Raw genomic sequence first — 26,352 nt, 5'->3', positions numbered from 1 at the left:
AGCTTAGATATTAAAATCTCTTTTATCTTCACCATTAGTAGCATTTCCTGACTCCCAAAGAAAGAGATTTTTATTTCTGTATTATATCTGAATACCTTAAAGGCAATATGTTTGAATGAGATAATGACTATATTATATACTTGCTCTCAGATAGCATTTTAGGCTGTATCTCCAAAATGAGAAACATGCCCTCTGGTAAGATTTAACCTAGTATATAAATCAAGGCCAATATTTCCTAATGTAGAAGCTGATCTGCCTAAGGAGATGTTAATTGTAAGAAAAATAATTAAAAACAAAAACACAAAACAGCCTCTTAAAGGCAATTCTTGGAATGAAGGGTGTTAGAGCAATGGATCATCACCCCCTCAGTCTACAGCTCTAGCTTTCCTGGCAGCTGTTAACCCTTTGCCCACTTTAAACCCACATGACATAGGTAGACAAATGTAGGTATTGAGGGTCAAGCAAATGTGAGGTCTTTTCCTGTGCAGTTTCAGAAATTAGATTGTAAACCATTTTATCATCCAAAAATGACTTCAAGGTAACTCCTTATTTCCTTTTAAAATACTATCATGAGCTATTTCACTATCTTCTGGAGTTTTAGAAGATGAAATTTAGATGAGTGCTTTTAATTTAAAAGGTGAGAACATTTAGAAAATGATCTTGTATTTAAATGTTTTTATACCTCACACTGTAAAAGTTTTGTATAATGCTGTATATTATTTCATTTGTATGCATCTTTAATTCATTTAAATTAGTTAGAATTTAATCTGCTGGATCTCTGATTCAAAAATCTCAAAGTATCTTGCCTGTCTGTATGAGATTATTTTTTCAGTATATCCTGGTGAGGTAGTGGTTAAGCATTAGTCTTTATTTTACAAATGAAGTACAAATGAAGCTGAGAGAGGCTTAAGGGACTTGCTTAAAATCCCAGAGCAAGTTAATAGCAGAAAAGCAATAAAGGCATAGTTTCCTGACTTGAGAAATTTCCAGTCTTTCCTCAAAATATATTCCTAATTCCACTCTAAAATGCTGCATTGTCTATGAAAATTAGCATATTATTACATGCCCAGTGCTTTAGGAAATTAAAATGTACCTAAGAGGAATTTAATACTGATAAAATATCTCTTTCTCTCTATTACACTTTGAGAGGATTTCCAAAGAAATATGTGTGATGTAAGTATCCTTATGTATACTGGTACAGTAAGATATTTTCTTTCATCCACTCGTATAAGAAGCACTGACAAAAAAAATCAGAAATAGTAAACAGAGGAGAAAATGGTGACTATAAGTGTGTTTGAGATTAGTGGTAATTTTTCTTACTAATGGAGAGTCTTACAAGCTCAGGTATTTTTCTGTTAACTAGCAGGTGTTTGTCCTTCAAATTCACTGAATCATACAGTCATTGAAATGTTAGCTATTGGGGGCTTTAGAATTTTCATTTCATTGAAATGTTAGCTATTGGGGGCTTTAGAATTTTCATTTCATTGAAATGTTAGCTATTGGGGGCTTTAGAATTTTCTGGAAGCTTACATAGAAAGCAGGATTTTGTTCTAAAACATGCTTGACAAGTCATCACACAGTCTCTGCTTGAGCACTTTGGGAGATGAAAACTTATCTCTTTTCAAAAAACATTGTTCCACTAGTGAATAATTATAATACCCAATGCACAAATATTTATTGGGCACCATATATATATGTATATATTAAACTGTATCGGAGAAGGCAATGGCACCCCACTCCAGTACTCTTGCCTGGAAAATCCCATGGACATAGGAGCCTGGTGGGCTGCAGTCCATGGGGTTGCTAAGAGTCGGACATGACTGAGCGACTTCACTTTCACTTTTCACTTCCATGCATTGGAGGAGGAAATGGCAACCCACTCCAGGGTTCTTGCCTGGAGAATCCCAAGGATGGTGGAGCCTGATGGGCTGCCGTCTGTGGGGTCGCACAGAGTCAGACACGACTGAAGCGACTTAGTAGTAGTAACCTGTATACAAATTTATTTTATATGTTATATAATGAAAGAAATAGAAGATAATGTCTGATTTTGAGGACCTTGGCCAGGTTAATTTCTGAACCTCATTTTCCTTATCTGAACCTCAAATTCCTCATCTGAACCTCAAATTCCTCATGATGAGGAATTGTTCTGAAGACAAAATGAGTCAAACCTAAAACATATAGGAGAGCGCCTGCTACATATAGTAGGTGCTCAATAAATCTCAATTCTTATTGTTCTCTGAAGAGAAACCAGAGTATCTAGATAGCATATTAGAAAGCAGAGACATCGTTTTGCCAACAAAAGTCCTTGTCAAAGATATGGTTTCTCCAGTAGTCATGCATGGATGTGAGTATTGGACCACTTGTTGATGTATGGCAGAAACCATCACAATATTGTAAAGTAATTACCACCAATTAAAATAAGTTAATATTTTAAAAAGTAAGGCTGAGTACTGAAGAATTAATGCTTTCGAACTGTGGTACTAGAGAAGACTCTTGAAAGTCACTTGGATAGCTATGAGATCAAATAGTCAATCCTAAAGGAAATCAGATGGTGATTGCAGCCATGAAATTAAAAGATACTTACTCCTTGGAAGGAAAGTTATGACCAACCTAGACAGCATATTAAAAAGCAGAGACATTACTTTGTCAACAAAGGTCCATCTAGTCAAGGCTATGGCTTTTCCAGTAGTCATGTATGGATGTGAGTTTGGACTATAAAGAAAGCTGAGCACCGAATTGATGCTTTTGAACTGTGGTGTTGGAGAAGGCTCTTGAGAGTCCCTTGGACTGCAAGGAGATCCAACCAGTCCATTCTAAAGGAGACCAGTCCTGGGTGTTCATTGGAAGGACTGATGCTGAAGCTGAAACTCCAATACTTTGGCCACCTGATGCGAAGAGCTGACTCATTTGAAAAGACCCTGATGCTGGGAAAGACTGGGGGCAGGAGGAGAAGGGGACGACAGAGGATGAGATGGTTGGGTGGCATCACTGACTCAATGGATATGAGTCTGAGCATCCTCTGGTAAACAGTGAAGGACCTGGAAGCCTGGCGTGCTACAGTCCATGGAGTCACAAAGAGTTGGACATGACTTATGGACTGGATGACAATTGTTTTCTATGTATAAGATGACAGAGAGAGAGAGAGAGTTAATTATTTGTTCTCCACCCCATTGCCTTACGTCAGCCCTTCATCACTTCTCACTGGAACTACTGAAGTAGCCTCCACACTGATCTGTTTCTAGCCTCTACCTTTGCAGTCCATTTTCCCACATAGAAACAAAAGAGAAATTAAAATGCAAACTGAGCATGTTAATCACCATCTTAATAGCCACTGCTCTGCATATACTTCAGTATTAACTGGTTTATATGACTGACAGTGTCCTTGATCCAGCCCCTAACTGCTTCTTCAGACTTATCTATACTACATCTGTCCTCTAACATAGTCCACATTCTGAAATGTAGATGATATGTCAGCTCTCCATGCTTTCTCAGGTCTGCAGTTCTCCAGGTCTCCAGGTCTGGCCTGGGCCTCCATTCCACCCCTTGTCTGAGCTGCAGTATCCTTCCCATCACCTGAGCCTGTTTACTTCCTTCCCTAAGGCGTTGTTCCTACTCTCCTGTCAAGGTTCAATTTATTCACCTCTACCAGTAAGTAATTTGATCTGTAAAGTGCTTTCAAAGACTTTTATTCCTACATTCCTTCCTACTTACCACATAGAGCTACAGTAACCTTTTTGTCACTTCCCACCTCTAAATTCAAGAGCCTGGAGATGAGGGATCATGTTTTATTTACTTGTCTTTCCCTAGGGTCCTTTTCTTGGCACATGGTAGATACTAGGTAAATGTATGTTGAATGACAGTATACAACAGAGTGAAACTGTTGCTTCATACTAAGAGTATGATAAAAGTTACAGAAAGGGAAGACTGTGCCCTGACTTGTAGGCAGAGAAAGGAGCACAGAGCTGAAAGTACTTGAGCTAGAAGATTTTTCTTTCTGGAGTGAAAGGTATTCAAATAAAACTCCAGGGCATCAGTTAGTCAAACTGTAGTCCTTGTGCCAGAGTGTATTCCCTACTCAGCTACTTCCTACCTACTTCCTGTAAGACATTATATATCTATACAGTGGATATTTTAATGATATCTATTACTATCAATATTATATACCTCGGCTCAATTAAATATGTTTTAACTCTTTTGAGAGCTAGATTAAGGAGATGTAAGTTGTCTTCCTAAGCCTGATGACCTTATTTTTGAGGACCAGAGATTGGAAAGCAAGCAAACAGGCCTACACATAAGCAACAACTAGTAAAGTCCAGGATTTTGGAGATCAGCAATAGCTACATGGTTCTGCCATCTCATATTTTTGTTTCTTTTTTAGCTAATAGTACATTCCAATGCTCCTTTTCCTGTTCAATGAATTGAAAGGCTTCTATCTCCCTTTGTCAGCATGAATATATGTGTTCAAAGGAAATCACATTTTGTATTTACTTATCTGACATATGATTGTTAGGCAGTGGCCTTTGTTAGGACTGGGAGAGAAGAGAAGGAAGGGGGTTGGGATGGGGCTTGAAGGAGGAAAATGGAGTTTTGATTCGTGCCTGGTGTGTCCCAGTCCATCATATGTATATTGCAGGTTTTAGCTCATTTAGTCCATATAGCAGTCCTGTTGTGTATTAGGAGCAGCATCTTTGTTATAGGTGAGATAATTGAGGCTTCAGAAATTAAGGAATTTGCTGAAGGTCACATGGCTTGCGAAAGTGGCCTTTAACCTCATCTTTGACTCTGAAACCTCTAGGGCTTTTGTTTAACCCCCATGAGATAACCATTTTTGAAAACTGGTGTCTTCCGAAGGTTTTTTTTAGATGCCTAGTGGTTTTACAGAAACTGACAGTGCCATTACCAGATAAACTGAAACTATTTTCCCACACCCTTTGGAGAGCTGCAGTAGCCTTCAGAGAGGAAAGCAGCCCCGTAGTTAGTTGTCTTCTCATTAGCTAGTCTAGCTGGTACTCTGGACTATAGAATACTGAATGATCATAAGTCCCAGGCTGTTAACTCAGAACTCACCAAAGCAATAATGGTAACAATACACAGCCAGATTATGAAATTAGCAACCTATGGGATTGTAATGGGTCATCTCTGAAAACTTCATCTTGTAGGTCTCTCTTTAAATAAGTACATGTTCTCCAGATAATTTCACAAATCCTATAGAAGGCACAAGAGAGTTTATAAAACTTCTGTCTCAGGCTCTAGGGTTGTTACTAGGGTGGTAAACTAACTGGGTATGAACTTGTCTTAGATACAGCAGAATTAATCTGAACCATGTATGGAATAGATGATATTAAAACAGCAAGAATAATAACAGAAATCTTTTATTGTTTGCCCTCTGATTGTGTAAGTAATAATAAGTCCTGTTTAAGAAAAAATATAGTACAGTAAAACATTTTTATGAAAATGAAAATTATTTATGATTCTGTTATCTATGAAAAATACTTAATATTTTAGTGCATTTTCTTACAGTGATTTTAGTATATATTGTTTTCTAAAATTAAATTCTAAAATTTAGAAAATTATTTATGATTCTGTTATCTATGAAAAATACTTAATATTTTAGTGCATTTTCTTACAGTGATTTTAGTATATATTGTTTTCTAAAATTTAGATTGTACTCTATATTCAATTTTATAACCATTTTTACTTAAATTTAATGTATCCCTTTTCACTGAAATGTACGTTAAAATTTTAAAAACATTATTTTATAAGTATTATTTTTATATTTAAGGGGTTTAAAAATATAAATCTAGGGGGTTTCCCTGGTGGTCCAGTGAATAAGAAGACTCTGTGCTCTCAATGCAGGGGGCCCAAGTTTGATCCTTATTCTGGGAATTAGATCCTACATGCCACAACTTTAAAAAAAAATTTCCACATGGTGCAACAAAGTTTGAAGATCCTGCGTGTGGCCACTAAGACCTGGTTCAGGCATATATATATATATATATATGTATATAAATTTAGTGGATATCTGTGAGATTTTCTTCCTAGCATCGTCTTGGCTCCTATTCCCAGTCCCCCACTGCTCTAGGAGAAACCACATTCTTATTTAACCATATCCCATTGGCTTATTTGGTTCGATTGGAGGTGTGCACTGGCTAAACTCAGCTAACTGGAGTGCTTCCCCAGGAAATTTTTAAACTTGGAATTGCTCTGAAGCCCTGGCAGCTTTCACTGGCTTTGTTGGTTGGGTCCTGTGTGCATTGGGTGTGCACAGTCGCTTAGTTGTGTCTGACTCGTCCTGACCCCATGAACTATAGCCCACCAGGTTCCTCTGTCCGTGGGATTCTCCAGGCAATAATACTGGAGTGGGCTGCCATTTCCTGCTCCAGGGGATCTTCCTGACTCATGCATCAAACCCTGCATTGGCAGGAAGATTCTTTACCACTGTACCATTGTTGGTCTTTGTAAGAAAAAATTAAATTGACAATGCAGAGAGCAAATACAAGAGTCAGAAAAAAGGACCCCACCAGCATCTCTAGTTTCACTTGTTCTTGAAACCCATCTTTATTTCTGGCTTCCCATGACTCATATGCTCTAACTTTCTATTGATACCCTGAGCTCATTTAAGCTGGGTTTCTGTTGCTTTCTACAAAATATTTTGACTAGCGCATTAACCTTGGAGGTTATAGATGAGAAAACTGAGGCTGAGAGAGCTTAGGTAAGCTGGAAAATGGTAGAATCGTGATAGCACTCAGATATATTTGACTCCAAGGTCTGCACACTCGACAATTAACATTCGTTTTCCTGGAGCAGAGATTTTTCTGGAACTTCTATTTCCATGTGTTTCTCTCCAACAAAAATAGCAGCAAGAACAGGAGAAATGATACATAGGCACCTGTTAATTTTAGTTTTAATTTTTTATTTTTTCTTTCCTGGTACAGGAGCAGAGAACTGAATATGAAACAGTGAAGAAAAAGTGCCTTTGTGTTTCTGTGTTTCCCACCTACTGTTAATGTGGGCTTCCCAGGTGGCTTTAGTGGTGAAGAACCTGTTTGACAATGCAGGAGATGTAAGAGACATGGGTTCTATCCCTGGGTTGGAAAGATGCCCTGGAGGAGGGCATGGGCAGCCCACTCCAATATTCTTGCCTGGAGAATCCCATGGACAGAGGAGCCTGGTGGACCATGGTCCATAGGGTCACAAAGAGTCAGACATGACTGAGTGATTTAGCATGGCACCGCACAGCACTGTCAATGAATGCCCTGCCAGTAATGACCAGACTACTTCTCACACAGCTGGGACTAGTTATCAACTGCTTTATTAAAGATACTTGGCTTCTTGTTTCTTCCTTTGCTCTCCCCATTTCCGCATAACTCTGAAGTTTTAGAAATAAGATCATCTACATGGAACCTGTGATATTTCATCATCATCATCATCATTACATCATCACTGATGTTAATATTTGCTGAGTGATTGTCATGGGCCTGGAGTAATTTAGGCACTTGATGTTATTTTCTCATTTAATTTTTATTAATGAGACTTTTTAGGTACTCCTACCATTACTCTTCTAATTGATGCCATTGCTATTGTTGTCTCCATTTTACATATGAGGAATCTCTTAAAAGATACCTTTTTGAAGGTCACATACATAATTGATGGAGCCCAGATCTGAATTCGACCCTGTCTTCTCTAGAAGTCCATGCTTATACCCACTCTACTACTACTGCTCACAACATATTCAGTGGTAGGCATGGTTCCCTCAACCTGCACTGGGAAAGAGAGGATGATAAGGAGACTATATTCTTTTTAGTAAGGGCTTCCCTGGTGGCTCACTGGTAAATAATCCACCTGCAATACAGAAAATATGAGTTTGATCCTTAGGTTGAGAAGATCTCCTGGAGAAGGCAATGGCTGCCCACTCTAGTATTCTTGCTTGGAAAATCCCATGGACAGAGGAGCCTGGCAGGCTACAGTTCATGGGGTTGCAAAGAGTTGGGCATGACTTATCGACTAAACACCATTCTTTTTAGTAGTGGGGCTCACTGCTCAGCCAAAGGGGTCAGTGTTTAAAAGGGTTGTGGAATCCAGTAGTCAAGATAAGATCAAAGATAAAAATCCATCTCAACTGGTACAATATTCAGATCACTTTGCAAGGAGCGTAGTGATTCTGCTCTAAATATAGGATGTAAATTACTGCTTGAGAATTACGAAGACAAGGTTATCCAGACATTGGAAGAGAGAAAGGGAAGGACTGGAAAGGTTGTCAGAGCTCCAGCCAAGAGTATAGCTGTCACTGCAAATCTCTGGGCTTCCCAGTTGGTGCAGTGGTAAAGAATCCACCTGCCAGTGCAGGAGACTCAGGAGATGCTTGTTTGATCTGTGGGTCAGGAAGATACTCTGGGGTAGGAAATAGCAAACCATTCCAGTATTCTTGCATGGGAAATCCCATGGACAGAGAAGTCTGGTGGGCTACAATCCATGGGGTCGCAAAGAGTCAGATACGACTGAGTAACTGACCACGCATGCACACAGATCCCTAGATTCAGTCAAAGAACTGAAATGCATTAAAAAACAAAGTGTGGTTGTAGAAACTGATCCGAAGCAGGGTTGAATGGGAAAGTTGGAGAAGTGTGTCTGTGGGAGCTGTGGTGTCACTGCAGATATGTTAGCATGTAGGTATGCTGTATTAGCCAGGTTTCTTCAAAGAAGAAGAACCAATAGGAAATACAAGATGACACCACACTTATGGCAGAAAGTGAAGAGGAACTAAAAAGCCTCTTGATGAAGGTGAAAGAGGAGAGTGAAAAAGTTGGCTTAAAACTCAACATTCAGAAAACGAAGATCATGGCATCTGGTCCCATCACTTCATGGAAAATAGATGGGGAAACAGTGGGAACAGTGTCAGACTTTATTTTTTTGGGCTCTAAAATCACTGCAGATGGTGACTGCAGCCATGAAATTAAAAGACGCTTACTCCTTGGAAGGAAAGTTATGACCAACCTAGATAGCATATTGAAAAGCAGAGACATTACTTTGCCAACAAAGGTCTGTCTAGTCAAGTCTATGGTTTTTCCAGTGGTCATGTATGGATGTGAGAGTTGGACTGTGAAGAAAGCTGAGCGCCGAAGAATCTATGCTTTTGAACTGTGGTGTTGGAGAAGACTCTTGAGAGTCCCTTGGACTGCAAGGAGATCCAACCAGTCCATTCTGAAGGAGATCAACCCTGGGATTTCTTTGGAAGGAATGATGCTAAAGCTGAAACTCCAGTACTTTGGCCACCTCATGCGAAGAGTTGACTCATTGGAAAAGACTCTGATGCTGGGAGGGATTGGGGGCAGGAGGAGAAGGGGACGACAGAGGATCAGATGGCTGGATGGCATCACCAATTCGATGGACCTGAGTCTGAGTGAACTCCGGGAATTGGTGATGGACAGGGAGGCCTGGCGTGCTGCAATTCATGGGGTCACAAAGAGTCAGACACGATTGAGCAACTGAACTGAACTGAACTGAATACATACTTATGAGAAAATATAAAAACTATGTATAATATATGTGATAAAATATATATATATATGTAAAAATGAGATTCATTCTAAGGAATTGGCTCATGTGATTATGAGGCTAGGAGGTTTCATGATCTACTGTCTATAAGCTGGAAAGCATTCTGTGTAAATTTCAGTCCTGGTCCAAAGGCCTGAGAACCAGGAGGGCTGATGGTGCACGTCTCAGTCCAAGAGTAGCAGCCTGATGCCCTGGCTGAAGCAGTCAGGCTGAGAGAACAGATTCTCCCTTCCTCTGCTGTTTTTGTTCTATTCAGACCTTCAACAGATTGGATGCTGTCCATCCACTTAGGGGAGGGCCATCTGCTTTACTGAGGCCACCAGTTCTAATGCTGGTCTCATCAGGACACAACCTTAACAAACATATTCAGAAATAAGGTTTAATCTGAGCACCCTGTGATATAGTCAAGTTGATACATAAAATTATGCCAAACAACAGCCACTGGAAAGACTAATTTTAGAGTATATCAGCCAATGGGCAAGACCAGCGATTTGGAGATGAGCCAACACTTGCTTGCAGCTTGCTGACTGACCTTTAGCAAATTATTTCACCTCTCTAAGCTTGAATTCCCTTATCTGCAAAGTGAGGATAAAAGTATCTATCATATACAGTAGTTAGGATGCCAGATCAGCTTATAATTTACATGTAATAGAATGCTATTTTCAAATATTAAAATAAAAATTCTTTAGTTTAAAGAAGTGAGAGTAGGAGGAGAAATATATTAGTTAGGGTTCACCATAGAAACAGAAACAGTGGGGGATGGAGTGAATGCACACACATACACACACATACTACACATGCATACCACAAACATATGCACACACACACCACACACACACATACCACACACGCATATACACCACACACACACCATAAACATACCACACACACACCACACACATACCACACACACACACCACACACACACACATACACATACCACACACGCATATACACCACACACACATACCACAAACATACCACACACATACCACAAACATACACACACTGCAGACATGCACACACACATTACATGTACATATACCACACACATACCACAAACATACTACACACACACCACAAATACATATAGACACTGCAAACATACACACACACTACATGCATATACACCATACACACACAAAAAACATACCACACACACATATATGCCACACACATGCACACACACACCACAGACACACCCCTGCACACTACACGCCACACCACACATACTCAACCAAGGATTTTCTCATATGATTGTGAGTTTCAAATCTGTAGAGTAGGCCGGCAGGCTGGAAAGTCTTAGGCAAGAGCTGATGCTGCTGTCAGGAAGTAGAATTTATTCTTCTTCAGCAAAACCTCTATTTTTCATTTAAGGCCTTAAGGAAGAATGCATTAGATGATGCCCCCATACAATATTGAGACTAAGACAACTGATTTTAGATCCTATGTCTGCTGCTGCTAAGTCGCTTCAGTCATGTCTGACTCTTTGTGACCCCACAGACGGCAGCCCACGAGGCTCCCCCGTCCCTGGGATTCTCCAGGCAAGAACACTGGAGTGGGTTTCCATTTCCTTCTCCAGTGCAGAAAGTGAAAAGTGAAAGTGAAGTCGCTCAGTCATGTCCGACTCTTCGAGACCCCATGGACTGCAGCCTACCAGGCTCCTCCGTCCATGGGCTTTTCCAGGCAAGAGTGCTGGAGTGGGGTGCCATCGCCTTCTCCGAGATGCTATGTCTACATCTACAAAATACCTTCATAGCAACACCTAGAATAGTGTATGAAAAACTGGGTTATTCAAATTGACTCATAGAACTAACCATCATTAGAAATAAGACAGTAAGACACCTGTGGATGATGGCCACTGAGAATAGCCAGGAGGCTTTGAAGGGGAGTAGACAGGAAGACATGTCTCCTCAGACACACTCGAGGGCCTTGAAGAAGGGGAGCCCTATGTATTAATCATTGTAGGAGGTGGGAATCCACGCTCATTAGCCTCTTCATTCCTAGAACATAGTAGTCACAGAACAGAAATCTTTGCAGGTAGATGGGTCAAGGCAAGTGAATGGGCAGGCGACCTTATAGAATTCCAGTGGGAACTCTGATGCAGAGAATTTGTTATAACAAATTCCTTTCTGCCCTTGCCTCTGACAGTGATATGGACATGTCCCCTCCACAGGTCAGGTGAGATGGGGAGGCTGAGAAGATAAGAAAGATGAGCAGAAGGCCTTAGACCTGGGCCATTGAGGTGCATTTATCAGGACTAATATGAAGTTTGTGCTTCCAGGCAGAATATGAGTTAGAGGTGGGAATTTCTATCACAACAAAAATAAAGTGATATTTTTGCACACATGGGACTATAGACTAAAACATTGTAAGCATAATACTTGGCATAGTGGCTCTCATATAATGAGCACTCTATCAAGCAACACTAACCGTAGGAGTAATAGTATAGCAGTGAGCAGTGGTAATAGAGAAGTGGGCTGTTGGAGATGGTGATGGTACTAGTAACGTTGGTACATGAATCACCAGTCTCAGGGTGGGCTCAGGGACTAGATGGACCAGAGGCAGGTGGTGGTGTTGAAAAATAACAGTGACATTACAGCTTATCTTGGTCTTAAACATGTCACAATTTTATGTGGAATTTTTCATAAAACTCTTCTACCCTTAACCTCCACCTGCTGCTGCTAAATCACTTCAGTCGTGTCTGACTCTGTGTGACCCCATAGATGGCAGCCCACCAGGCTCCCCGTCCCTGGGATTCTCCAGGCAAGAACACTGGAGTGGGTTGCCATTTCCTTCTCCAATGCATGAAAGTGAAAAGTGAAAGGGAAGTTGCTTAGTCATGTCTGACTCTTGGCGACCCCATGGACTGCAGCCTACCAGGCTCCTCCGTCCATGGGACTTTCCAGGCAAGAGTACTGGAGTAAGGTGTCATTGCCTTCTCTGAACCTCCACCTGCAGCCTCATGCAATGTCCTAGTGAACCTCTGATAGTGATGGAAGTGTGTCCTTTCTTTCAGGTGTGTAGATGTCAGCTGGAAGTCTGAGAGCTACACAGATTTCCCCTTATTTATTTACCTATTTAAGGTTGAGGCAACTGACCCTAAGGGCTCAGGGTAAATTAACTGCTGGGACTGAACTCAGGCCCTCTGCTACCCAGTAGTATTTCTACCATACCCCCTCACTTCTCCTCAGGAGAAACACACAGCCACTTATGTCATGTAAAGAGCACATCTATAATGCATTGTAGGAAATCAAAATAATGAAAAAATATGTAGAAATACACGGTTGGAAGAATATGAGGTTCAGTTTCTAAAGCTCAGCTCTGTGAAACTTAGGTATAACATATAAACTTTTCATAATGATGTCTACATTTGGTGAACAGTATCCTTCAGGAAATCTTGAATATTTAGAAAGGGAAACTTCATAGGAAATTCTGTTTTTAGGAAAGGTAGGTAATATGGTGGTGACAATAAGCTGCATTCCAGGGAATCAGATTAATGACTAGCAAAGTAGTCATGGTGAAACAGACCCTAACATTACTGTTTTGGTTTCACAGAAGATGACATTTTGATGTCCTGGGGAAATATATGTTGGGTTTAGTGATCCTTGTTTCTCAGACTTTTAGGAAATTGGTAGAAGTGACTTTCAGCAAAAATCTCCAGGTTTTCTCGAAACAAGAGACTGAGAAAAAATAGTCGGGAGCACTGTTCTCCAGGAATTGAGACCAATCCCCTGTGTAGATTCACTTTGCACAGCACACAGCAAAGAGCTGGATAAGACAAAGGGTAATGATGAATCAGACACCGAGTGGACACAGAAACCATCTATTAGTGCTTGGGTCTCTTCTCTGACATCCCTACAAAGCCTTCTTCATGTCTTTGCTTGAATATCAGCTAACCACTGAGGCCTGTTTTGGCCTTATTTAACTTCTATCCTGATTCAACTCCTGTGCTCCCGAACCCAAATATCCTGCTTGATTTTTTTCTTTAGCATGCTTTATCATCTAACTTACTGAGAATTCCTTCATTTAATGCATGTTATGGGTTAGGTTGTATCTTCTTCATAAAAGATATGGTGGAGTCCTAATCCCCAGAAGGATTAAGACCTCAGAAGGTAACCACTTGGAGAGAGGGTCTTTATAGAGGTAACTGAGTTAAATGAGATCAGTGGGCAGGCAAAATTCAGTACAACTGGTACCCGTGTCACAAAAAGGGAAAAAAGAGACACAGAGATAGACACATGTGGAAGGAAGATGATTGAGAGACACAGGGAAGAGAGCTGTCTACAAACCAAGGAGAGAGGCCAGGAACTGACTCCTGCCTCACGGTTCTCAGAAGGAACCGACCCTGCTGACAGCTAGGTTTCAGACCTCTAAAACTGTGGACAATCCACTTCTGTTCTATAACCCATCCAGTTTGTGGTACTTTGTGACGGCAGCCCTAGGAAACTAATATGTTTACTGTTTAAGGTGTGTTTTGTTCCACTGGAATTATAAACTCTAGGAAAGCAGAGATTTTTCACTCTTTTCTTCACTGATAGATCCCAAGCATCTATAGAGAACAGTTCTTGGAACACTGTAGATGCTCAATCAGTATTTAAAAATATGAATGAATGGGTAAGTAGGCTTAAGCACGAGTAGTCTTAAGGAGCTTGCTACCTGTATCATCAGGTGGATATTACCGTCTTGTTTACAAAGATGAGGAAACTGATGCCTAAGATCAGGCTGCTCAGAATCATCACAAAACTTAATACAGGTTTTCTGAATTCCGCTTCCAATTAAGGTCAGTATTTGATCTACCATCACAGTGGATCTCAGCTGTAGTTTGCATCAGAATCACCTGCAAGGTGTGTGAAGACCCAGATATTCAGATTTAGACAGTGTTGGGGGTGGGCCCTGAGAATTTCTAATGAGTTCCCAGATGATGTTGGTGCTGCTGGTTCTGGAGGAGCACTCTGGAAACCAAAGTACTATGTAATAGCCAACTTCCTAACCTTTTGACTTGGTAAGTATAAGTAGCTCAATGCATAATCAAAAGCTATGGTTGTGTATCTTTTGAAACTTGATTAATCACCTTGATGTTGCAGGGAAAATAAACACTTGTATTTCCATTCTTGGTTATTACTGTTTTTTCTTTAATGTTGTGCTTTCATGTTGGCTGTCTTCTTTTTCCCCTCATTTTCTTTGTTCTCTTTACTGTGATCTTTCTTTAGAAACCCTATTTGTTGTATCCTGTGAAATACAGTGATAAGTATGTGAAAATAATATAATTTAATTAAGCTTAAGGTAAATTATCTTGCATTTAGCCTGAGGACAGCACAAAGCCTGCCATAATTTCTACTGTTAACTTCACTTTGGAGGTTTTATTTGTTGAGGGTTATCTGAAAAACCATGGAGACTCAGTTCAGAAAAAAGCAAATTGGGTGACTGCAGTAATAATGTTTAAATCAGAGATCTGAGATTTTAGACACAGGTGATGAAGTTATCATGGAAAACATTTTTCTCCTTTGGCTGTTATTACTCTGTAACTAGCTTTAACATTTGTAGGGGAATAGTGCATCATTCGGAAGAAAGGAAACTGGACTTCAAAAAAACAAAAAGAAAATAGAAAATTCAAATCAGAAAAAAAAAGCTGTCTTAAATTGCTTGTTGTGTCCATACTGATGTTCTTAATTAAATAGAACGAAACCAAGGGAGACCTAGATTAATTCCTCAAATAACATATTTTTGTGTCATGATCAAGTGAACAGTGATTAAATTTTGACTGTATAATAAACTCAAATGATATTTACTAGTATTTCTCAGATATGAGATTCTTAGATTGTATGGTTCTGAGACTTCTAAATACGTATAGCCATTTCAAATATGGGAAAGGATTTGCTCAGAGAACTTTTTCATTTTTTTTGGTGTGTGTTGAAATGGCAATTAAAACCACTAGAGGGCACTGTGGATAAACACTTGTACCAAAGACATCTATTCAGGAGATTCAACTTGTCTGAATTTAGTTGTACAGGAAGTCTTCAATTACCCACATGTACTGTTCCAAGATTCTGTTTTTAAATTACTACTTTGGAACTCAGAATGCATTTTTCTCATAGAATCAATAAAAAGAGTAGTGATATGTTCCTAAGTTAACCCCTAATAGTCCATTGAATACACATTGTAACTGAGATTGCTGTATAAAAGAAAAAATAACAAAACAACAGAAAAGCCCCGGTAAAATTATACAACTCATTTATATGTAAGGGGGTTAAGAAAAACTGAATGTAGAGGTTTTTGCGGGGCGAGGGGTCAATTTAATTACAGTAGCCCACTGGCTTAGAAATATTACAAAGCTGCAATCTCTGCTCCTTCAGAAATGATAGAACAGAAACCGTCAGCAATGAGCTGCTAATCTGCGGGTGCCCCCACTAGCTAGACTGCTGGCACTGGCCCCCTCCCCCCTTCTGTTGTGGCCGAGGGTGGGGTTGACTGTGTTCTGCTTCACTGGGAGCCAGGTTAGCTGCTTTGCTTTCTGATGACCACTACATATGGGCCCTCTGCTTCCCCACTTGGTATTCTTCAGGAGCATTTCTTCCTTTTTTTCCTTTATGTTAAGAGGCAGCCATCTGTCCAGCCAGCTGTATGCGTGCAGCTATTTCCTCCTGGCCTCGAGCTTGCAAGGGTGATTTCTTTTAGCAACTGTCCTGGATCTAGTCTCAGGAGTTCATTCAGCTCACTCCCCAGGAGGGCACGGACCACCCCCTTGTCCGCCGCAATCACCCCTCTGTCCCCCCTGCACTGGGAATGGTTCCCACTGCCACTTCCGTCCTCCTAACTTAATGACTATTTCTGGAATATCCAGTTTTCTTTTCTCTAGGGCTTTCATTCCATTAGTTTACATTTCAATTCGTGAATATTCTAACCTAGATGGGAAACAGCACCATTCATCCCTCTCCTCAGAGTTGAAAATCAGTTTTCTTTATTCTCTTCAGAGCTCATGGGGATGAGGATGGAGGAAAAGGGTGAGCACAATGTCTTAAGATGGGTGGGTGAAAGGCTCTTCCTCTCTGGATGGTAAACACCGTAATTGCCCTCAAAAGTTAGGTTGTATCAGTATCACCTGGGAGTGCTCATCAAAAATGCAGGTTCCCAGAGGTGTAGAGTGAGAGCCAGGAAGCATCCTCAGTGATTCTGTGTGATTCTGAGGAGGGTGGTATTCAGGCCACACACTGATAAATTATGCAGTAGGCCCTCCATCCGCAAGCCTCTTTCAGGCGAATGTGTTGTGATTTTAGAGTGCAATCTTTTGTTTATGGGTTTTTGTTTTAAGGCAGCACATGTGTCACTATCACCAAGGAGACAGGAAAGGTATTTAGTTGGTTTGTTTGGTGAGGTTATGAAAAAATAATGTTTAGTGAAGATGGGCATCGATCTGATCTGCCCATTTAGGGGTATGTGTGTAGCGTTTCCACTACACTTTCTACAAAAGGGGAAAGCATTATTCATGAAACCTCCATGTATGTTCTTTTTAGATGATAAATAATTGAAAGTAAAGATTGGCATCAGTATGCCATCTCAGGCTTTTCTTTTCCTTCTTTTTTTTTAAGGGTAATGAGGAGACAGATGGTGTTTTTTTCTATAGAAGCCAAAAAAAAAAAAAAGAAAGAAAACACCACTCCCAAATCTCACAGTTGTGGAAGCAAGTCTTCCACAGTTTTCAAAAGCAAATCTTAGATCCTGCAGGCCCCACCTTAGCCCCCAAGGACAGTGAATTTCATGAACGGTAGATTTACATATTCTGAATATCTGTTACTGGGCTGACTAAATAGAGGGGGTTTTGGTTGAAACCAGGTCTTTCTAAGTACACAGAAAATAAATATCTAAGAAGTGAGAACCAGCTGTGTCCAGGTGAATAGTAGTGGCTACATTTCAAATATGCTGGCGTTTAAATGAGTAATAGAAATTACACTACCCCCCTATACACACATCAAAATACTGTTTCATTTTAGTGCTTATAGCCTTTCACAACATCAAAAGTAACATTATTATTTAAATGGAAGGAAGAAATCCATTTTAGAAAGATAAAACAAGTTTTCCAATATGTGTTTTGACTAGACAGATGATGGCAAAAAAAATTCCAACTCTGCTGCATCATTTTAAAATATATCATTAAAATGACAGCACTTTGATTTTTTCAGGGTTTTTTTTTAACATTTGACAAGTCTAAGCGCTTCTGTCTACATAAGTCACATACTAATTAGCAATTAACCACTGTTATTTAATTAGACTATCTAGTTGGTGGATCACGCATTAATCACTCCCAATTTGTTGTGTGCTGGCTGTTTGTGGTGATGAGACCGTTCTGCTGGGCTTCGTTTCATACTGTGAGATGCAGCTGTGCCCAGACACAACCTCTTTCTGCCTTTGTCTTGAATTTACAGAAGCAACATCAAAATGTGTGGAATTGTGCTAACCCTAGCTAGTCAAGCAGGCTTCCAGAAATGGTTACAAAAGACAAAAAGGAGTATTTGCTGATTGAATGAAGGAAGAACCCTTTCACTGAAGAGATTCATTATGTTTTCTTCGTTCCTAAGCTTTGGATTTTCTCTCAGATCATTTGAAAATGACATGTACGCTTTAAGGAAAGGTCAAAATTGAATCTTACACCTACTGAATTTGCTGAACTATAACTGTACGATAAAAACTCAAATTTTCAACACTTTTCTAAAGCTTTTGGTGAATAGGGTATATTGGATGAAATGCATTTGAAATAATTTTAATTAGAAATGACCTGAGTAATTTAGAGACACTTATTTTAAGAAAAATGTTATGATTAGACTAACTCTTTGTATGTTTTTTTCTATTGGTTGTTATATAAATGGGGACTTCTGCTATTATGAATTCTTTCAACAGCATATAATATGTCTTGAAAAATAGCTCCTAGGGCCTTATCAGTTATTTTATCCAGAAAATACTCTTGATAATTAACTCTCCCCTCTTGTAGCTGCACTTAACCGGGAGTAGACTTCATCTAAGTCAGTGGTTCCCAGCTCTGGGCAAAGGTCAAGGAAGCAGATGATTTAAGTATCCTAATTACCTGTGGAGTTTTTTATTGTTTATTTGTGTTTCTGTATGAAAGACTGTTGTTTCTTGTGGGGCTTTATCATGAAAGGCAGCCATTTTTTCCCCCAGATCGTGGGACAAGCTCGTCTGGTGTGACGAGACTCATTGTTCCCCCAGAATGTGAAACATGCCAAAACCTAAGGCAATGATCATTTCAGGCAAATCTGACAGCAGTCTGACTTCCCTGAGTGACTGCATACTGGCAGTTCTCTGCTGGAAGATCCATTATATTTCCCAAGCATGCTCACCTACAGCAGCCCTGAGAAAGGCCGCATAGAAACCAAAGCTTTGAGAAGGTATTGACTCAGTCATATTTGCACAGTTAAAAAGCCCTGGAATCAGCACTAGGACCCAGTTCTTTTCCTACTGGTCTGGAAGTCTCTTCACTGTACATTTCTCTACCTTCTCCTTATCTTACTTTTCTTCCTCTTTTATCTTCTGGATAAAGGCATTTAAACAAAGAAATTCAAATTTAGTGTGGCCATTATTTTAAGTTTTATGTAATGATTTAGTTCATAAACATAATTTTGTGTTAACTTTTATTTCTTTAAAATGACAGGTTCATCAATCAGCTTAAATATGTATAGATTATCAACTGGTCAAATGTTACCTTTCATGCTGCATGCATTCCTAATTATTGAAAAATGGAATTATATCTCTGGAAGTATTTTAATAAAGGTTCTATAATCATGAATAATGAATCCCCCTAGCTGCTTTCACTTTTCTCTTTCCATGTATAACCCCCAACTTCAGGAAAAAAAGCTTCTTTGAAACAGAATGAAGCCTCTCTTCTGTAAACAGAATGATTGCTGTCACATTGTGATAGAAGCTGATTGGTGATAGTACTCAGCAAATAGAAATCCTTCCTCCTCTACCACTCTGTAGCACAGGAAATATTTCAGTTGCTCATAGAATTTCCTTATAAATTTGCAGTTATTAACTATACTAATTAAAAATAAATTTAGAATTAAGAACAAGCTGGGATTAAAGAATTCCAGATCTTTTGGACAAATCCAATGATGATATATTTGGTAAGAGAAACAGCTTAACTCTTTCTAAAAAAGATTGAATGCAACTTTTAAAGGTTGCTTTCCATTTACAGTTATTGCAAAACATTGATTATAGTCTCCACGTTTTAGGTATAGTACATCCTTGAGCCTATGTTACATCCAGTAGTTTGTATCTATCACTCTCCTACCCCATATGGCCCTTCGCCCCCATTGGTAACCACTAATTTATTCTCTGTGGGTCCACAGCTTAACTCTTTCAGCAAACATGGTAAGTTTCTGTGTTAGCAGTATTCATGATCAATGAATCAGTTTCTTCATGTCTTTAATTTATATGGAGCCCAATCTGGCAAGAATCGGTGTTCTCAGAAGAACACATGGTGTTATGCTTCATACTACTTTTGGTATATTCCTCCTCTGGTCAAAGACCAGCTGTGAGATTTATAAAGTGGTAGCATGGCATAGTAGAACTCAGTAACTCGTTTTGAATTCGAGATTCCTGACTTCTAGTCTATCATTGGTTACCATCTAGTGTTATGATTTGGGAACATCATTAACACCCATCTGTAAATGGAAGGAAATAGTTTAACATTATCATTTATGCCTTTTAATCCTTAAGTTTTATGTGAATATTTAAGTAAATACGCTTCAAACTCTGGGCAAACTCCCAGGCTATGAAAGCTGATTGAAATCTGGGACTAGGGAGTTTCCATTTAAACCCTAAAGATTTTAAAAACATTCTTGAGTTTTCAATAGTCAGGGTATTTTATGGATATTTTTAAGGAGTTGGCAGTTTGCTAAAATCAGCTAGCAGCTAGAACTCAGCCTACAATCTCTGCTCTGTTTAGGAGAATGCTCAAAACAGAACAGAGGCTACGATACACAGAAATAACAAAATCCAAAATTCTTCTTCAGTTTACTCCTCAGTTTGTTAAACCAAAAATGTATGCCATGATTTCTAGTGGTACTGAGGTTGGTGATAGAAATTGCAAAGCTTGAAAAACCTAGACGTTTCTTTTTTTCTACTCAGAGTCTGAAATCAGAGCAAAACTTATCAGCTTGTTTGTTAAAAATATAAACAGAAGGAGAACTCATGTATTTAATTATTATTCTTTTCCACTGCACAAAGTAACTGACATTTAGTCTTTCAAGTGGAGATTTGTATATTATTATGTAAATGACCCAAAGATGGCATCTGTGTACATATTGGCCTAACAAGACCTGTATGTTCACACCATAGCAGGCTGAGATAGTTAGCTGGCATCAAACTCAAATTCGCATGCGTTTGGTTGCTTCACTCCGTGTCCTGTGTGTTCCTCCTTGGGTTTATCCTGCCTAGCTAGGACTCTGCACTTCCTGGACTTGGGTGACTGTTTACTTTCCCACATTAAGGCAGTTTTCAGCTATTATCTCTTCAAATATTTTCTTAGGTACTTTCTTTCTTTGTCCTTCTGGGACTCCTATAATGCAAATGTTGGTGCATTTAATATCCTAGAGGTCTCTTAGACTGTCTTCATTTCTTTGTATTCTTTTTTCTTTATTCTGTTCTGGGGCAGTGGTTTTCACCATTCTGCCTTCCGGCTCACTTATTTATTCTTCTGCCTCAGTTTTTCTGCTATTGATTCCTTCTAGTGTATTTTTCATTTCAATTATTGTATTGTTAATCTCTGTTTTTTCTTTAGTTCTTCTAGGTCTTTGTTAAATAGTTTTTGCATCTTCTTAATCCTTGTCTCCACTTTTTTTCTGATATCTTGGATCATCTTTAGTATTATTATTTTGAATTCTTTTTCTGGTGGTTTGGCTATCTCTAATTCACTTAGTTGTTCTGGGGTTTCATCTTGGTCCTTCCTATGAGATATATTCCTCTGTGGTTTCATTTTGCCTAACTTTCTGTGATTGTGGTTTCAGTTTCAAAGGCTACAGTGTTATAGTTCTTCTTGCTTCTGCTGTCTACCCTCTGGTGGATGAGGCTGTCTAAGAGGCTTGTGCAGGATTCCTGATGGGAGGGACTCCAACTGTTGGGTGTAGCTGCGTCTTATCTCTCTGGTGGACAGGACCATCCTCAGGAAGACTTTAAGCAGCCCTCTGCTGGTGGATGGGGCTCTGGTCCTTCCCTGTTAGTTGTTTGACCTGATTCATCCCAGCACTGGAGCTACAGGCTGTGAGGTGGGGCTAATGGCAGCCTCTAGGAGGGTTCATGCCAGTGAATATGCCCCAGAATTGCTGCTGCCACCATCTTTGTCCCTGCAATGAACCACAGTCACCCTCTGCTTCCACATGACACCCTCAATACTAGAAGATAGGCCTGGCCAAGTCTCTTATGAGGTCACTGCTTTTACGCCCCTGGATTTTGGTGTGTGCCCTCCAGGAGTGGAATCTCTGTTTCTCCCAGTTCCATGGATTTCCTAAGATAAAAGCTCCCTAGCTTTCAAAGCCAGATTCTTTTTATTGCTCTCATGCCAATACAGAAGTGACCAAAAAAAGGGCATAAAATAAAGTTGTTAAACTCTAAACTGAACTGAAGTCACTTAAGTTGTGTCCAACTCTTTGCGACTGCATGGACTGTAGCCTACCAGGCTCCTGTGTGCATGGGATTTCCCAGACAAGTACTGGAGTGGGTTACCACTTCCTTCTCCAGGGGATTTTCCCAACCCAGGTATCGAACTCAGGTCTCCTGCATTGCAGGCAGACGCTTTACTGTCCAAGCCACCAGGGAAGCAAAGTCTTAACCACTGGACCACGAAGGAAGTCCCACTAAACTCTAAAACACTATGAAATTAAGAAGATAGACTCTGTATTCAGAGCTTGGCCATACAGCTTAGGCAACCTAGGGGAACTTCCCTGAACCTCATTTTCTTTATTGCCAAATGAAGGTAACAGTACTACTTCCTTCATAGAGTTTCTCTGAGGATCGAAAGAATTCTCCTTCAAATATTTCTAGAACAGAGACATAAATGTGTATTATGTATATGTTTCACTGGTAAAATGAAGTGAAATACAAGTATCATATAAGTTATCTACAAGTGTCATGAACAATGTGAGCATATGATAGAAGCAAAATGTTTCAGAGTAAATGTCTCAGAGTAGATGATACTCAGTTCTAAAAAGCCATTAGGACTTCGGGAATAATTTTGCATTTATGTGAAAGACAACTCTGAAAGTGAATAGTGTGAAATATTAAAAAATATAATATTCAAAAATAAAAATCCCTCTAATGATCAAAATAATTCTCATATGTCCATTTTTTATGGTTCATGTACATGTAGTCTTCACATATATTATACTCATACCACAAAAATATTACCTGAGTACAGAGATGAATTTATAAAAACCAAGGAGGCTTCTTGTTTTAATTTAATTTCTAGACAATGAATTGCATCAATGAGTTCTAGTATCTAGTAAAAACTACAAAAGAAGAAACACATTAATTATAAGACCACAGTTCACTGGCTCAAACATGATGCTGATTTTCATGCTTTAATTCACGTTGGTTTGACAAACTCGATCCTCTTAAAAGAAAAAACAGACTGTGCTTGAACACCAACAGTAAGGTGACTTAGTGTTTCAAAAGCTGTCCTCATGAGGACAGGAAGCCCTTTCCAGAAGATTAGCATGGTGAAGTGGGATCAGAATACACAATGAACTATTGACATTTACTCTTTGTGAACCAATGCATAATACTGCTAAGTGCAGTTATCAGGAGATGTGTGCAGTTGGTCTAGTGCATGGCATTAAGGGGGTTACAACAAAGAGCAACTAAAATAAAGAAGTCACTTTGCACGTCTACTTAGACTATATGCTGAGCAAGAGAAATGCCAGTGATGGAAAATGAAATCAAATAAAATAGGGTGACCTGGAAAATGTATACAATAAAAATATTATTTCTGGATAGGCAGATGTGAAAGAGAGCACTCCTTAACCTTACAGTGTTGATTTCTGTGATGAATGATTTAGAGAGCATGGATTGACCATATGCACTGATAAAAACAAATTATTAATAAAAAGTAAGGAGATTATTTAATGTCTATTATATGACACACATAGTTACACTATAAGTCTTTTGGGGAAGAAAGCAGGATACAGCTGAACAAATGCAAGGAAGGAAAGCAGGGAGAGAAGGATAGAAGGAGAGAGGGAGGAAGAAGGCAAAGAGGGGAAAACAAATAACAAATGAAAAGAAGTCAAGGTATTATGGTGATTGAGAGGCAAATTTACCCAAACATTTCTTCCTAGACTTTTATTAACATATGGAAAATTAACCATTAGTCAATGTAGGTGTAAAATATATACATACACATATATGTATATTTTTGGAGAGAGATATATATATATATATGTGTGTCTGTGTGTGTATTATATACATACATACGTATATAATATATACATATATTATATACATATGTATGTATTATATACATGCATATATATACACACATGTGTATGTGTGTGTATTATATACATACATATGTGTGTGTACTATATACATACATATGTGTGTGTATTATATACATATATATATATATATATATATATATACACACCTGGTGCCTCAGTTGGTAAAGAACCTGCCTGCAATGCAGGAAACATGAGTTTGATCCCTGGGTCAGAAAGATCCCCTGGAGAAGAAAATGACACCCCACTCCAGTATTCTTGTCTGGGAATTTCCATGAATAGAGGAGCCTGGTGGGTACAGTTCACAGAGTTGCAGACATGACTTAGCGACTAAACCACCTCTCTCTCTATATATATATATAGAGAGAGAGAGAGACAGATTAAATTTCTGTTATAGCTAAAAGATGAATAGGTTGCTCCACCACTTATATGATAGGACTCCTATATAGTAATGAAAAGAGTGAATGACCTCAGATAAATAAGTTGATTTTGCTAGGTTCTACTTTCCTCTTATATAGAATGGGGATTGTAACTCTTAAATGGTTGTAAGGAGTAGATGAAAAAATGCCTGTAAATTTTGGCATACATTAAAGATTTAATTTTTACGTCAACATTAGCACACAATAAGGGAGAAGGCAGGTTGAGCAGATACAATTTAGGAGCATTTGATCATCATAAGCAAGGAATATACAACTGTGTAGATTCATGCAATGCTGGTTTTCATTTAGGAAGGAACTAGAAAAGTTGAGATTTGTTTAACTTTTCATAAATATTCATCCTAGTTAGGCTTCTCCTTCTGAGAAGAAGGAAGCCTAACAAAAAAATAGGCAGAGTTGAGACTTTAACACATGTGTAAATTTAGGAAAACAAACTATGTGGGCAAATGGAAGATACGGAGAAATGAGTAAATGTTAAAATTGAATTCACTTATTTAAGGGTAGGAAACAAGGATGAAGAGAGAAATTCCTCTTTTTTTCATTTCTCTATTAATGTGTTGAAAGGACTTTTCATGAGTTAGGAACATTTAGTAATGAAATACTGGGACAATTTGTGAATTCAGATGTTGTTTTTTAGGGAAAAAAGTGATGCTGGCAGCCTCAGTGATGCTGGAACATCTCATTTTTTATTCTACAAAATTTGTATTAAAGAATCTTCTTTCTTTGAGAAAGGAACATTTCTAGAAGATTTCTGAAGTTTAAATATGGTAACAGATGGTGTTTCAAATCTTCTGTCAATTATGTATGTGATATGATTCCAAATTTAGATTCATTACACAGCTGCAATTCTGACTGAAATATAAAATCCAGGAACAGTCAGAGGGATATCCATGCCTACATGGACCACTTATATATATATTTGGAGGAAATTTCAGATTGCTCAGGTCACCTGTCCTTCTCTTTCAAGGATGACTCCCCAAGTGGTTACTCTTTAGTTGTCAACACAAATCAGTGTGAGACCAAAAACCTTGTCCACTCTTTGCATGATAAAGCATATTGACTAGTGTGCAGCTGTAGGTGATCCTGTTAGTCTATGACTTATCACTTCTTGGCTTGTGATTTTCCTGACTCTTTCACTTGATTGAGAAGCACTGGCTTTTTCCTTACTCTGGCTGTTTTCTAGATGTCTATGATGGTATTCCTTTGTTTGAAGCATGCCCATATGTCCAAAATAATACCATGGCTATTCTGATTTTATACTTCTGCTTCTTTGGTTCCCTACTGCCATATTTTTCTTTCTGTCTTTCCTTATAAATTTAGATTGTAATCAAAAACCTGAGACCACTTCATGACCTTAGCACATGCTGTCCCATATGCCTTTGGTGCTTTTTCTGAGGTTTCCATGTGTGTCTATATATATGTCCCATTCTCAGAAAGACATTCCCTGTCCTTTATATCATTAGTTCCCACTGACGGTTCCCACTGGTTCCCACTTCCTACTTGCTCCTGTTATTTTTTATTTAAGTACTGTGTTTTTTTTTGTAGCACTTATCACAGTTTATAATTGTTGTTGTTTAGTCGCTCTTTGTGACCCCATGGACTGTAGCATGCCAGGCTCCTCTGTCCTCTACTATCTCCCAGAGTTTGCTCAAATTCATGCCCATTCAGTCAGTGATGCTGTCCAACCAACTCATCCTCTGCTGCCCCCTTCTCCTTTTGCCCTCAATCTTTCCCAGCATCAGGGTCTTTACAGTGAGTCAGCCCTTCGTATCAGGTGGCCAAAGTATTGGAGCTTCAGCTTTAGCACCAGTCCTTCCAATTAATATTAAGGTTGATTGCCTTTAGGATTGACTGGT

General features: G+C 39.0%; 1 protein-coding gene across 15 annotated transcripts in view; it reads left to right on the top strand.

The window, feature by feature from the left end:
- The window catches only part of TMEM117 (transmembrane protein 117), a 675,006-nt gene that overhangs the window by 171,062 nt on the left and 477,592 nt on the right, over nt 1–26,352 (top strand). The window contains exon 1 of one of the 15 annotated variants that reach the window (XM_086399826.1): nt 14,426–14,560. The exons of the other annotated variants lie outside the window; for them this stretch is intronic. The gene's annotated coding sequence lies outside the window, so the exon portion shown is untranslated. Of the gene's footprint in view, nt 1–14,425; nt 14,561–26,352 lie in introns of those variants that run through there. 15 annotated transcript variants of the gene reach the window in all.

Source organism: Bos grunniens, chromosome 5 (genome assembly GCF_055505025.1).
Source record: "Bos grunniens cultivar Pamir isolate PY7600 chromosome 5, Bosgru_T2T1.0, whole genome shotgun sequence".
Lineage (NCBI taxonomy): Eukaryota > Metazoa > Chordata > Mammalia > Artiodactyla > Bovidae > Bos > Bos grunniens.
The sequence above is the reverse complement of the archived record's forward strand: the minus strand, read 5'-3'. Positions and strand labels throughout refer to the sequence as shown.